Source organism: Pseudophryne corroboree, chromosome 6 (assembly GCF_028390025.1).
Source record: "Pseudophryne corroboree isolate aPseCor3 chromosome 6, aPseCor3.hap2, whole genome shotgun sequence".
Taxonomy (NCBI): Eukaryota; Metazoa; Chordata; class Amphibia; order Anura; family Myobatrachidae; genus Pseudophryne; species Pseudophryne corroboree.
In genome coordinates this window covers 352437158-352450497 of record NC_086449.1, presented here as the reverse complement: position 1 = coordinate 352450497, position 13340 = coordinate 352437158, and the positions used below count along the sequence as shown (strand labels likewise).

Here is a 13340-nt window from a genome sequence, read left to right as displayed (position 1 = left end):
CTAGGGTCGCTTATCTTACTCACACAGCGACCTCGGTGCAAATTTTAGGACTAAAAATAATATTGTGAGGTGTGATGTGTTCAGAATAGGCTGAAAATGAGTGTAAATTATGTTTTTTGAGGTTAATAATACTTTGGGATCAAAATTACCCCCAAATTCTATGATTTAAGCTGTTTTTTAGGGTTTTTTGAAAAAAACACCCGAATCCAAAACACACCCGAATCCGACAAAAATAATTCGGTGAGGTTTTGCCAAAACGCGTTCGAACCCAAAACACGGCCGCGGAACCGAACCCAAAACCAAAACACAAAACCCGAAAAATTTCAGGCGCTCATCTCTAGTTATCATACTGTTAACTGGGTTTAGATCACAAGTTGTACGGTGTGATTGGTGTGGCTGGTATGAGTCTTACCCGGGATTCAAAATCCTCCCTTATTGTGTACGCTCGTCCGGGCACAGTACCTAACTGGAGTCTGGAGGAGGGTCATAGGGGGAGGAGCCAGTGCACACCACCTGATCGGAAAAAGCTTTACTTTTTGTGCCCTGTCTCCTGCGGAGCCGCTATTCCCCATGGTCCTTTCAGGAACCCCAGCATCCACTACGGACTCCGAGAAATAGATTTATCGGTAAGTAAAATCTTATTTTCTGTTTGAATTGTTGTGCCATGCGCAATGTTGAGCAAGTAATAAAAACTAACATTAAAGTAGATTGCGTAATACTTGTCCTGTGTGGCTAGCTATAGGTGTACGATATGAACAGAAATAATAATTATATTACCTTAGCTGAGTGCCCATATAACCTCTCCATATTTCTTTCTTCCGCAAGCTGCTAAGATTTGGTGAACAGTCCCGATACGCTGTTTGGAGGACTCTAGGGAACAGAAAGATGTGAGAAACAGGCAGTCGCACAAAAGGTAAAACAATTGTGCTCCACTGGAGCCTTACCAGATCAGCACATACTTGGCGGGCACAGGAGGATATGTTACAGGGCCGGTCCCATCTGCGTGTCTCCGCTGCTGGGCCTCGTCAGCTTGCATCTCGCAGTACCCTTGCCTTTACACTGCACTTTGCTTGGCATCAAGGAAGACAATAAAAGCTTTTTTTCGAAAAATGAGCTCCCTCGCCGTCTGGACTTTGGCGTTTCACTTCTTCTCCACGTGGAAACTCCTGCCTCTTTTCCAGCATCAACACCTGTCCATCAGCCGACTACGCATGCGACACTTTCGACGCCATTCCAAACAGGTAATATACAAACTTTACATGTGCCATTCTTCCTTCACGGTTGTAAGAATGTCCCCCTGCCCCCAACAAGAGGTTCCGCCCACCCAGGGCTGTTTCTAGCCAATTTGGCTCCCAGTGCGAGATTTAAAAATACGCCCCCCCCCCCCCTCCCCGTGACATAAAAAAAATGTGCCCCCCCCCCCCCACACACCTAGATAAAAAACACAACAACTTGCGCGCGCACCCGACAAGGGGGCATGGCCTCATCTAAATGGGTGTGGCCTCATTTAAATGGGCATGGCCTCATCTGAAAAGACTACCTCACAATCCAGTTTTTGACCCTGCTCCAACAGATCACGACCACCACAGGAAAAAAAATTCTACCATATTAAGCCCCACACAGTAATTCCCCCTGCACCATATTATGCCACACACCGCAATGCCCTTAATACATTAAATTCCCACACTGCGGCAGGCAAGAGTCCCCATTTCACACATTACGGCAAGTGTCCCCATTTTACACATTGAGAGAGAGAGAGAGAATACTTTCAGAGGCGATTACCGCTCTTCGGCCCGCCTCACCAGTCGCTCCTCGCACCGGCCTTTCCCTCTTCCTAACTTGGATCCCCCTCTGTACTCCGCTCGGGGGGGGGGGAGTTTCGCGTCGTGACGGGGTTGCGTCGTGACGTAACGACGCAACCGCGTCATTCCATGAAACTCTGCCCCCTGAGCGGGTTACTCGAGGAGAAATAGGAGGGGGAAGCAGGGAGCCACAGTTAGTGCCGCGGCGGGCGCCCAGTGCGGTTGCACTGCTCGCCTGCCCCAAGAAACGGCCCTGCGCCCACCCAATGTCCGCATTTCTTTCTTCCACAGGCCGCTAAGATTTGGTGAACAGTCCCGATATGCTGTTCGGAGGACTCTAGAGACCAAAAAGATGTGAGAAACAGGCAGTCGCACAAAGGTGAGGCAAATGTGTTCCACTGGAGCCTTACCAGATCAGCACATACATGGCAGGAACGGGAGGGGACAACCAGGGCCGGCCCCGTCTATGTGTCTCCGTTGCTGTGCCTTGTCAGTTTGCCTCTCGCAATTCGCTTCCCTCTACACCGCACTTTGCCTGGGTATCAAGGGGGACGGTATAAGCTCTTTCACAAAAAAAAGCTCCCTTATCGTCTGGAGTTTGGCGTCACGCTTCTTCTCCACACGGAATATCCTGCCTCTTTTCCAGCGATGCATTCTGCCCTTCAGCACATTTGTTCTGCTGCGATGCTCATCCTTGGGAGGTCGCCTCGATCTCCTGTCCATCAGCCGACGACACATGCAACGCTTTCGACGCCATTTCAAACAGGTAATATACAAACGTTGCATGCGCCATTCTTCCTTCACAGGTGTAAGAATGTCCCCCTACCCACAAGAAGAGGTTCTGCCCACCCAATGTCCTCTTCACCTATTCTTGGTGGTAAGGGCCTTACCAATGTATTTGTATATATAAATCTAGAAATGCATATTTAGATCTATATAAATATGTAGATGGATATATTGACTGATATATATAGCGCATCGCACCACACGCTGCAAAAATAAACAGATTATTTTTCTGTTTGAATTGTTGTGCCATGCGCAATGTTGATGAAGTAATAGATAACTGACATTAAAGTAGATTGCGTAATTCTTGTCCTGTGTGGCTAGCTATAGGTGTACGATATGAACAGAAATAATTAAATTACCTTAGCTGAGTGCCCATATAACCTCTCCATATTTCTTTCTTCCGCAGGCTGCTAACATTTGGTGAACGGTCCCGATACGCTGTTTGGAGGACTCTAGGGAACAGAAAGATGTGAGAAACAGGCAGTCGCACAAAAGGTAAAACAATTGTGCTCCACTGGAGCCTTACCAGATCAGCACATACTTGGCGGGCACAGGAGGATATGTTACAGGGCCGGTCCCATCTGCGTTTCTCCACTGCTGGGCCTCGTCAGCTTGCCTCTCGCAGTTCGCTTGCCTCTACACCGCATTTTGCTGGGCATTAAGGAGGACAGTAAAAGCTCTTTTATGAAAAATGAGCTTCCTCGCCGTCTGGACTTTGGTGTCTCACTTCTTGTCCACGTGGAAACTCCTGCATCTTTTCCAGCATCGCCTCCTGTCCATCATCTGAGGACGCATTCAATGCTTTCGACGCCGTTCCAAACTGGTAATATACAAACGTTGCATGCGCCAATCTTCCTTCACGAATGTAAGAATGTCCCCCTGCCCCCAAGAAGAGGTTCCGCCCACCTAATGCCCTCTTCCCCTCTTCTTGGCAGTAGGGGGGGCTTACCATATATAAAGGTGTACCTCAATTGACTCTCCATTTTTAAGATAAGCAGCACTCTCTTATCCTATATTTAATTATTTATTGATTTATTGAATGTATTTAATCTAGTTGTTTTAGCTATATTTTACCCAGTCTCATTTAGCATTATATATCCTTCGCTTTTTTACCCACCCCAATAATTTTTTAAATTGTATAAATAAATATACTGTTATTTTGATTACGTATCCAGCAAGTTTCTTCATATTTATATCACATTTTATCAGACAATGTCGGTCGCTGATACCCCTATCTCCCTCTTTACATATCCAATCCAAGGCAGCTTATCCCTGCCAAATACTTAGGGGTTAGCTGACGCCTTATATCATTAAAGGAGTAAACAAAAATAATTACTCTCCTGCGCCAAATTAGAAGATATATATGATATGGCTGACAATAATATGAAAACTTCTATTTATTTAGTATAATAAAGATTTTTTATTCATAAATGAAGAAATACCACAATAAAAAGCAAGACCGATCTTAATATCATTAATAACCTTTGAATAAAAGAGTAAATATATATTTTTCGTTCTACACTAAAAGGAGGTGGACTTAAGCATAATCTATGCACAGAATTAGATAGACTGTCTCTATAAATATAAGACTCAGTCCATATAAAAAGTAAATGGTTAACTCGTAGCAGCTGCCAGTAGAACCCGTATAATGATTCAGTATCCGCAATTTGTTACTTTATATCATAGTTCTTTCACAAATGTAACCATCCAATATAACACATTTGGCTGTGTGAGAGCCGTTCCCAGCAGAATCTTACGTGAGGCTATGCAGTCAGCAGAGCGAGGATCCCAGTAACTACCATGGTGGTTTCTGGCTGTAGGGAGAGCGGCACCTGAACTGGCACCTGCCCTGATGTATTATGTGCGGCTTCTATGCTCCCCGGATCCACACCTCTACATGCCGTTTGCAGGCACCGCTGGGCGGCTTCTTTCCTCCCGGCAATAATACTTAGCGACAACGGAGGATTAAGAGATGATATAAAGTACGGGTCCAATTCAAGCAGGGGACAGGGTCCAAATCCAAAACCTCTGACGCGTTTCGCTCCTCCCACAGGGGCGTTATCAAAGATTCTATTTTAATTAGGTTTTTTATTTTCAGGGAGCACTGCTGGCAACAGACTCCCTGCATCGTGGGACTGAGGAGAGAGAAACAGCCCTACTTCTCTGAGTTTCAAGGTCCTGTTTCTTAGGCTACTGGACACCATTAGCTCCAGAGGGAGTCGGAACACAGGTCTCACCCTGGAGTTCGTCCCAGAGCCGCGCCGCCGTCCTCCTCGCAGAGCCAGAAGATAGAAGCCGGGTGAGTATGAGAAGTAAGAAGGCTTCAAAGGCGGCAGAAGACTTCGTGGTCTTCACTGAGGTAACGCACAGCACTGCAGCTGTGCGCCATTGCTCCCATACACCTCACACACTCCGGTCACTGTAAGGGTGCAGGGCGCAGGGGGGGCGCCCTGGGCAGCAATATAAACCTCTATTATGGCATAAACACATATATATACATGTACAGCTGGGCACTGTACATGTATATAAAGAGCCCCCGCCATGTTTTTGAATAATTTGAGCGGGACAGAAGCCCGCCGCCGAGGGGGCGGGGCTTCTCCCTCAGCACTCACCAGCGCCATTTTTCTCCACAGCACAGCGCTGAGAGGAAGCTCCCCGGACTCTCCCCTGCTTACTGAGGTGACAGTGGGTTTTTCAAAAGGGGGGGGCACATAATTGGCGAAAAACGTGTTATTTCAGCGCTACTGGGGAAACATTCTGTGTTTTGCCTGGGTTATATAGCGCTGGGATGTGTGCTGGCATACTCTCACTCTGTCTCTCCAAAGGGCCTGGTGGGGAACTGTCTTCAGATAAGAGCTTCCCTGTGTGTGTGGGGTGTGTCGGTACGCGTGTGTCGACATGTATGAAGTGGAAGGCTCACCTAAGGAGGAGGGGGAGTGTATGAATGTCAGATCTCCGTCGGCTAGTGTAAATTTATTACACAAGAGATTAGACAAGGCTGAGGCTAGGGAACAGTCAGGTAGTCAGACCATGCCTGTCCCTGTGTCACCGGGACCTTCCGGGTCTCAGAAGCGCACATTGTCCCAAATAATGGACACAGATACCGACACGGATTCAGACTCCAGTGTCGACTATGAGGAGGCAAAATTACAACCAAAAGTGGCTAAGGGCATTCGATATATGATTATTGCAATAAAAGATGTTTTGCATATCACAGAGTTACCCCCTGTCCCTGACAAGAGGGTACACATGTATAAAGAGAAAAAGCCTGAGGTCACTTTTCCATCCTCGTATGAGCTGAGCGAGCTGTGCGAAAAGGCTTGGGAATCTCCAGACAAGAGGCTGCAGATTCCCAAAAGGATTCTTATGGCGTATCCTTTCCCACAAACGGATAGGATACGATGGGAGTCTTCTCCTAAAGTGGACAAGGCTTTAACACGTTTATCAAAGAAGAGAGCGCTGCCATCCCAAGATACGGCTACCCTCAAGGATGCTGCTGATCGCAGACAGGAGGTTACCATGAAGTCCATTTACACACATTCAGGTACAATTCTTAGACCGGCAATGGCGTCGGCCTGGGTTTGTAGGGGGTAATTCCAAGTTGATCGCAGCAGGAAATTTTTTAGCAGTTGGGCAAAACCATGTGCACTGCAGGGGGGCAGATATAACATTTGCAGAGAGAGTTAGATTTGGGTGGGTTATTTTGTTTCTGTGCAGGGTAAATACTGGCTGCTTTATTTTTACACTGTAATTTAGATTTCAGTTTGAACACACCCCACCCAAATCTAACTCCCTCTGCACATGTTATATCTGCCCCCCCTGTGGTGCACATGGTTTTGCCCAACTGCTAAAAAATTTCCTGCTGCGATCAACTTGGAATTACCCCCGTAGTGCTGTCGCAGCATGGACAAACTCTTTATCTACGGAAATTGAGACCCTAGATAAGGATACCATTTTAATGACCCTAGGGCATATAAAAGATGCTGCGTTATATATGAGGGAGGCTCAAAGAGACATTTGTTTGCTAAGTTCCAGAATAAACGCTATGTCTGTTTCTGCTAGGCGAGTCTTATGGACCCGACAGTGGACGGGTGATGCCGACTCAAAGAGGCATATGGAGTCTTTGCCTTACAAAGGTGAGGAGTTATTTGGAGAAGGCCTCTCGGACCTCGTCTCCACAGCTACGGCAGGTAAATTTAATTTTTTGCCTTATGTTCCCTCACAGCCTAAGAAAGCGCCTCATTATCAAATGCAGTCCTTTCGTTCGAATAAAAGCAAAAGAGTACGAGGATCGTCCTTTCTTGCCAGAGGTAAGGGCAGAGGAAAAAAGCTGCACACAGCTAGTTCCCAGGAACAGAAGTCCTCCCCTGCCTCTGCAAAATCCACCGCATGACGCTGGGGCTTCCCTGGGGGAGTACGCTCAAGTGGGGGCACGTCTTCGACTTTTCAGCCACATCTGGGTTCATTCACAGGTGGATCCTTGGGCAATAGAAATTGTTTCTCAGGCATAAAAGCTGGAATTCGAAGAGGTGCCTCCTCGCCGGTTTTTCAAATCGGCTCTACCTGCGGCTCCCTCAGAGAGGGAGTTAGTGTTGAATGCAATACAAAAATTGTATCTTCAACAGGTAGTGGTCAAGGTTCCTCTACTGCAGCAAAGAAAGGGTTATTACTCAACCCTGTTTGTGGTTCCGAAACCGGATTGTTCGGTCAGACCCATTTTGAATTTAAAATCTCTGAACCTATACTTGAAAAGGTTCAAATTCAAGATGGAATCGCTCAGGTCGGTTATCGCCAGCCTGGACATAAAGGATGCATACCTTCATGTTCCAATATTTCCTCCTCATCAGGCGTTCCTGAGATTTGCTATACAAGATTGTCATTACCAATTTCAGACGTTGCCGTTTGGGCTTTCAATGGCCCCGAGGATTTTCACCAAGGTAATGGCGGAAATGATGGTGCTCCTGCGCAAGCGAGGGGTCACAATTATCCCATACTTGGACGATCTCCTCATAAAAGCGAGATCTCGGGAGAAGTTACTAGACAGCGTGTCTCTGTCTTTGAAGGTGTTACAGCAACACGGCTGGATTCTCAATATCCCGAAGTCACAGTTGGTTCGTACGACGCGTCTGACCTTCTTGGGCTTGATTCTGGACACAGACCAGAAGAAGGTTTTTCTTCCGATGGAAAAAGCTCAGGAACTCATGACTCTGGTCAGGAACCTATTGAAGCCAAAACAGGTGTCAGTGCATCACTGCACTCGAGTCCTGGGGAAAATGGTGGCATCGTACGAAGCCATTCCCTTCAGCAGGTTCCATGCGAGGACCTTCCAATGAGACCTACTGGACAAGTGGTCCGGGTCACATCTACAAATGCATCAGAGGATCACCCTGTCCCCCAGAGCAAGGGTGTCTCTCCTGTGGTGGCTGCAGAGTGCTCACCTCCTAGAGGGTCGCAGGTTCGGCATTCAGGACTGGATCCTGGTGACCACAGACGCAAGTCTCCGAGGTTGGGGAGCAGTCACACAGGGAAGAACTTTCCAAGGTCTTTGGTCGAGTCTACAGACTTGTCTCCACATTAACATCCTGGAGTTGAGGGCCATATACAATGCCCTAAGTCAAGCGGAGGCATTACTTCGCGACAAACAAGTTCTGATTCAGTCGGACAATGTCACCACAGTAGCTCATGTAAACCGCCAAGGCGGCACAAGGAGCAGGGTGGCAATGGCGGAAGCCACCAGGATTCTTCGCTGGGCGGAAAATCATGTAAGCGCACTGTCAGCAGTGTTCATTCCGGGAGTGGACAACTGGGAAGCAGACTTCCTCAGCAGACACGACCTGCATCCGGGAGAGTGGGGACTTCATCAGGAAGTCTTCGCGCAGATCGCAGGTCGGTGGGAACTGCCCCAGATAGACATGATGGCATCCCGTCTCAACACAAAGTTAAAAAGGTATTGCGCCAGGTCAAGAGATCCTCAGGCGATAGCTGTGGACGCCCTGGTGACACCGTGGGTGTTTCGGTCGGTCTATGTGCTTCCTCCTCTTCCTCTTATACCCAAGGTGTTGAGAAGGGTGTAGTACGGCTGACCGGCGGTCTCCTGACTGCCGGTCAGCTTACCGACGCCGGGATCCCGGCAGCATACCGACGCCGGGATCCCGGCGGGGAGGGGCGAGTGCAGCAAGCCCCTTGCGGGCTCCCTGCGCTCGCCACTTGCGGGCTCGGTGGCGACTTCCCACTCTATGGGTGTCGTGGACACCCACGAGTGGAAATAGTCCCTGTTGGTTGGCATGCCGACCATCGGGACAGTGACCCGTCGGGCTGGTGGAGGAGGTCATGTGACTGTCGGTCAGCTGACCGGCGGTCACATGAAATAATAAGACAAAGAAGAGTGAAAACAATCCTCATTGTTCCAGATTGGCCACGAAGGACTTGGTATCCGGATCTACAGGAATTGCTCACAGAAGATCCGTGGCCTCTTCCTCTAAGACAGGACCTGCTGCAGCAGGGGCCCTGTCTGTTCCAAGACTTACCGCGGCTGCGTTTGATGGCATGGCGGTTGAACGCCGGATCCTAGCGGAAAAAGGTATTCCAGATGAGGTCATTCCTACACTAATAAAGGCTAGGAAGGACGTGACATCAAAACATTATCACCGAATATGGAGAAAATATGTTTCTTGGTGTGAGGCCAGGAATGCTCCTACGGAGGAATTCCATCTGGGTCGTCTCCTTCACTTCCTGCAAACTGGAGTGAATTTGGGCCTAAAATTAGGCTCCATAAAAGTTCAGATTTCAGCCTTATCCATTTTCTTTCAAAAGGAATTGGCCTCTCTACCTGAAGTATAGACTTTTGTAAAGGGAGTACTGCATATTCAGCCTCCTTTTGTACCTCCGGTGGCGCCTTGGGACCTTAACGTGGTGTTAAGTTTCCTTAAGTCGCATTGGTTTGAACCACTCAAAATGGTGGAGTTAAAATATCTCACTTGGAAGGTGGTCATGTTGTTAGCCTTGGCTACGGCTAGGCGAGTTTCGGAATTGACGGCTTTATCACATAAAAGCCCCTATCTGGTTTTCCATATGGATAGAGCGGAATTGCGGACCCGTCCTCAATTCCTACCTAAGGTATTTTATATGGATAAGGCGGAATTGAGGACTCGTTCCCAATTCCTTCCTAAGGTGGTATCAGTTTTTCATATGAACCAACCTATTGTCGTGCCTGTGGCTACTCGTGACTTGGAGGATTCCGAGTCCCTTGATGTGGTCAGGGCTTTGAAAATTTACGTGGCCAGAACGGCTAGGATCAGAAAAACAGGAGCACTGTTTGTCCTGTATGCAGCCAACAAGGCTGGCGGCCCTGCTTCAAAGCAGACTATTGCTCGCTGGATCTGTAATACGATCCAGCAAGCGCATTCTTCAGCAGGATTGCTGTTACCAAAATCGGTTAAGGACCATTCCACTAGGAAGGTTGGCTCGTCTTGGGCGGCTGCCCGAGGGGTCTCGGCACTACAGCTGTGCCGAGCTGCTACTTGGTCAGGGTCAAACACCTTTGCAGTTTTATAAGTTTGATACCCTGGCTGAGGAGGACCTCATGTTTGCTCAATCAGTGCTGCAGAGTCATCCGCACTCTCCCGCCCGTTTGGGAGCTTTGGTATAATCCCCATGGTCCTTACGGAGTCCCAGCATCCTCTAGGACGTTAGAGAAAATAAGATTTTAAACCTACCGGTAAATCTTTTTCTCGTAGTCCGTAGAGGATGCTGGGCGCCCGTCCCAAGTGCGGACTACTTCTGCAAGACTTGTATATAGTTATTGCTTAAATAAGGGTTATGTTATAGTTTCATCGGTTTTGGACCAAAACTATGGCCCTCATTCCGAGTTGTTCGCTCGGAGTTTTTCATCGCATCGCAGTGAGAATTCTCTTAGTGCGCATGCGCAATGTTCGCACTGCGACTGCGTCAAGTAACTTTACTATGATGAAAGTAAGTTTACTCACGGCATTTTCATCGCTCCGACGTTCGCATTGTGATTGACAGGAAATGGGTGTTACTGGGCGGATGCACGGCGTTTTAGGGGCGTGTGAATGGAAACGCTACCGTTTCCGGAAAAAACGCAGGAGTGGCCGGAGAAACGGTGGGAGTGCCTGGGCGAACGCTGGGTGTGTTTATGACGTCAGCCAGGAACGAAAAGCACTGAACTGATCGCACAGGCAGAGTAAGTCTGAAGCTACTCAGAAACTGCTAACTCGTTTGTAATCGCAATATTGCGCGTATGTCGGTCGCAATTTTAAGAAGCTAAGATTCACTCCCAGTAGGCGGCGGCTTAGCGTGTGTAACTCTGCTACATTCGCCTTGCGAGCGAACAACTCGGAATGAGGGCCCATGTTGTTTTTCATACTGTTAACTGGTTAGTTTAACACAAGTTATACGGTGTGATTGGTGTGGCTGGTATGAATCTTGCCCTTGGATTAACTAAAATCCTTTCCTCGTACTGTCTATCTCCTCTGAGCACAGTTTCTCTAACTGAGGTCTGGAGGAGGGGCATAGAGGGAGGAGCCAGTGCACACCCAGAGTCAAAGTCTTTCTTAAAGTGCCCATGTCTCCTGCGGAGCCCGTCTATCCCCATGGTCCTTACGGAGTCCCAGCATCCTCTACGGACTACGAGAAAAAGATTTACCGGTAGGTTTAAAATCTTATTTTATATATATATATATATATATATATATATGTCACACTTCTTCTACACGCGGAAACTCCTGCCTCTTTTCCATCTACGCCTTCTGCCCCGCAGCACCTTTTTCCACCATGATGCTCATCCTTGGGAGGTCTCCTCGATTTCCTGTCAATCAGCCGACGAAGCATGCAACGCTTTCGACGCCGTTCCAAACAGGTAATATAGAAATGTTGCATGCACCATTCTTCCTTCATAGTTGTAAGAATGTCCCCTGCCTCCAAGAAGAGGTTCCACTTACCAAGTGCCCTCTTCACCTCTTCTTGGTGGTAATATATATGTATGTAGATAGATGTATCGAACCGCACGCCGCATCAATAAACAGATGCTTGTTTGTTTGAATTGTTGTGCCATGTGCAATGTTGAGCAAGTAATAAAAAACTTTGCTTGAACATCAAGGGGGACGGTTAAAGCTCTTTCACGAAAAATGAGCTCCCTCACCATCTGGCCTTTGGCATCTCACTTCTTCTCCACGTGGAAACTCCTGCCTCTTTTGCAGCATCGCCTCCTGTCCATCAGCCGACGACGCATGCAACGCTTTCGACACCATTCCAAACAGGTAATATACAAACGTTGCTGCGCCATTCTTCCTTCATAGTTGTAAAAATGTCCCCCTGCCACAAGAAGAGATTCCAACCACCTAATGCCCTATTCACGTCTTCTTGGCGGTAGGAGGGCTTATCGATATATGTACGTGTATATGTATATATATATATATATATATATATATATATATATATATGTGTGTGTGTAGATATAAAAATATATATATATATATTGTGGCAGTCCAGTCCGGATGCCACCCCGGGTGTTAGCAGGACAGGGCACAACAGTTCTGGTGCCCCGGGCTAAGGCGACCTGGGTTTAGGGCTGGACCAAGCGCTCCCAGCAATCAGGCACACCTGTGCCACACTTTTATAAAGCTTGTTAGGGCAAGGGCTCAGGGCTCCTGACACCAACAAGTGGCCAGGCGATAGAGGTTGGGCCAGTGGGTTAGAGACAGGGAGCCTGACATTGTGTACATGCTGTTTGAGAACTGGTGCCTAATTAAGGTACCCATTGAACTTGCTATGAAAAGTCTGTTTACTATGCTGTGGAAGTAAACGGTCTGCATTTCTTTCATAACTGTGTCAGCGTCTTGTCTGGTGGAAGGACGCTTGTTACAAAGTGGCGCCCAAACAGGGTCACATCCGAAAGGACTGTACCAAACAACCTGAGCCTATGGAGTGCGGAGCAGGGAAATCAGGGCAACCAGCCTACAGCTGTGTCGGACGCAAGGGTTTGTCTGTGCCCTCCCGGCTTCGGCCCCTTTGAGCTGGTGTACGGCAGATAGCCCCGGGGAATACTGGACCTCCTAAAGGAGGGATGGGTACAACAGACGTCCCCAGAGCCAAATGTAGTACAGTTCGTTCACCAGCTCTACGGGCGGTTCCAGCAGATAGCTCAGTTGGTCAGGGACCATATGGCTCAGTCGAGACAGAAACGTCATTATGATGTCCCAGCTGAAAAACTGAGTTTTAACCCTGTAGACAAGGTCTTGGTCCTGGTACCCGCAGTGGAGGCCAAGCTTTATGCCCATTGGCAAGGGCCATATACAGTGTTTGAGGCTGTGGGACCAGTGACTTATCGTGTGAGCCAACCGGGAAAGCAAAAGCTTACACTGGTCTATTATATAAATCTGCTGAAGCCTTGGAAGGAAAGCTCAGAGACAGCGACTGCAAGAGTGGCCAAGATCTCGGCATGCACGGTCCCAATTGATAGATTTCTCAACGAGGTCAAGACGCGTCAAGCTCAAGACATGGTCAGGAGAAATTAGATGTCTCTTCGGCGATTCCAGGGAGGACTACGATCATCGAGCACGATATCGTTACTCCTCCGGTGGTAGTGATCAATCTGCGGCTGTACTGGATACCCGAGGCAAAGAGGGATGCAGTACGCAAGGAAGTGGAGGAAATGTTACGCCTGGGAGTTATTGAAGAGTCCACCAGTGGGTGAAATAACCCCATAGTGCTGGTTCCCAAACCATCCGGAGC

The 13340-nt window shown here is 48.1% G+C and overlaps 1 protein-coding gene across 1 annotated transcript in view; it reads left to right on the top strand.

Moving 5' to 3' along the window:
* Positions 1–844: 844 nt before the first annotated feature.
* PSTPIP1 (proline-serine-threonine phosphatase interacting protein 1) overlaps positions 845–13340 on the top strand; it is a 254785-nt gene continuing 242289 nt past the window's right edge. Inside the window, exons 1-3 of the mRNA XM_063926584.1 lie at positions 845–1241; positions 2094–2181; positions 2995–3083. The gene's annotated coding sequence lies outside the window, so the exon portion shown is untranslated. The remainder of the gene's footprint in view (positions 1242–2093; positions 2182–2994; positions 3084–13340) is intronic.